At 37.7% G+C, this 1953-nt stretch overlaps 1 non-coding gene across 1 annotated transcript; it reads right to left on the bottom strand.

Moving 5' to 3' along the window:
• Window positions 1-1233: 1233 nt before the first annotated feature.
• On the bottom strand, window positions 1234-1352 carry LOC145405929 (5S ribosomal RNA). The gene has a single exon (XR_013898466.1). It is a non-coding gene; the product is annotated as a 5S ribosomal RNA (ribosomal RNA).
• Between the last annotated feature and the right edge of the window lie 601 nt (window positions 1353-1953).

Here is a 1953-nt window from a genome sequence, read left to right as displayed (position 1 = left end):
AAGGAAAATGGTTACCGTTACACATATAGTTAGCCAGTTACTGAGAGAAATGTAAAATGTACCCATGCTTCATTTCTTTCTTTCACACATTTTTCTTCATATCTTGTTGATATTATACAAGAAGCTACCTTAGGTTAATCTAAGTACATGTTCCAAATATGAATGACCTTGAACTACTTTCAAAGGTCACAGACTTGTTTATGATACAAAAATTTCAGAAATTTTTGTATATACTATAAATAGTTATAGCAAAGCATCCTAACTGAGGCAACAAAATAAGTTAATAATTAACTAGGTATTTTTTTTATTGATATTATTATTGTTATCATCATCATGATCATCATCATCAATGTTATGATTATTGTAATATAATTGTATTATTAAAAATAATGATAATACTGTAATAAATAGTTACCTATTTACTCATTGTGTAGCCACAATAAGGAAGCTTCGCCATAACTATTTTTGGTAATGACTGTCTTTGTAGTTATGCGAAGGCTGCTTTTGTGTTCACTGCCTAATAACTTCATATGAACACAACATATATATTTGCACAGTTTTAACTGGCTAACTGTATACTTATCTGTAACCATATTTCTTTCAAAACTGTAAAGTTACAGCTTTAGAGCATTTGCTATTTTCTCTCTAAAATGTGTTCTGAGAAAACATGGAGGAGATTTGAATTCAGAACTTCCCATTAGGCTGTATAGCAAAGTATTCTGCCAAAATTCTCCCCAATCTTTTTTTGTTATGATAGGATAATCAGCTAAACACTGTTTTGTTTTTTTCTAAAATGTGTTAGGAGAAAACACGGAAGAGAGTAATTCTGAATTCAGAACTTCCCATTGGGCTATATACCATAATATTCAGCGAAAATTCTCAACCTTTTTTTTTTTTTTTTTTTTTTATCATAAGATAATCAACTAAACACTTGTATCTTAATTTTTTTTTCAGATATGTCAATTTTAAATATGTAATTTTTGCACCAAATGAGTAAATGGCCTTAAAATAGGTCAAACTCATTCATGTTTTGCAGAAGTACTTGGGTTACCATAGGGCACCTTCCTGCAGAACATCATAAAGATCTAAGAAAGAGTAAGTGGAAAGAAAAATCCATCCATCCATCCATTGCCAGACGCCATGTATCCCAAACGGGGTGGTCAAGGGCTTAGAGTTAATTGTTTTACAGGGAGGGGCACTAATCCTCCACCAACCCCACTGGACACGTAGGGATGCCAACAGCATCTGGTGTTCCCAGGCGGTCACCCATCCAAGTACTAACCAGACCCAACGTTGCTTAACTTCGCTGATCGGACGGGAAGCGGTGTACTCAACGTGGCATGGCCGTTAGGGAAAACAGTAAGCTTTTTCATATATATGGAGAAGCCTCACTATAATAATAATAATAATAACAATAATAATAATAATTATAGTAATAATAATAATAAGCTAGGTACCTGTTTATTTATGTGTAACAACAATAAGGAAGTTTCCCCATGGGTATATTTTACATTTGTCTGAATAACTGGCTAACTGTATGCTTAACCCCTTAATTCCTAATTGCATCAATTGATGCAATTTGAGTTTTATGCCAAAATGCCTAATTGCATCAATTGAACATGGCCTGTAAAAAACTGTGGAGCGCTTGCTCCACCCCGATTATGACGTACATGGCTTCAAGCCAATGAGAATTCGCCCCTGATGTGGCGTGGGGGGGCACCCCCCACTCAGCCGCCTCCATGCCACCCACTACTCCACTCCCCCACGCCCTCCTTGTCCCCTATCATTCTCCCACCCCTTCACACAACTGCATCTCTCCTCCCACAACAACCTGCGTCCCTTCCCACCCTCTCTTGCCCCTCCTCCCTCCCTGCTAGCCTCGTCCCCCTCCCAAACCCCACCCAATCTCTCCCTCCTTGTCACTCACTATCCTTCCAACCCCCAGCAGGCCCC

Source organism: Coenobita brevimanus, chromosome 68, assembly GCF_032717465.1.
Source record: "Coenobita brevimanus isolate Jiangsu-jjx chromosome 68, ASM3271746v2, whole genome shotgun sequence".
Classification (NCBI taxonomy): Eukaryota; Metazoa; Arthropoda; class Malacostraca; order Decapoda; family Coenobitidae; genus Coenobita; species Coenobita brevimanus.
This window is presented reverse-complemented; position numbering and strand designations above follow the sequence as displayed.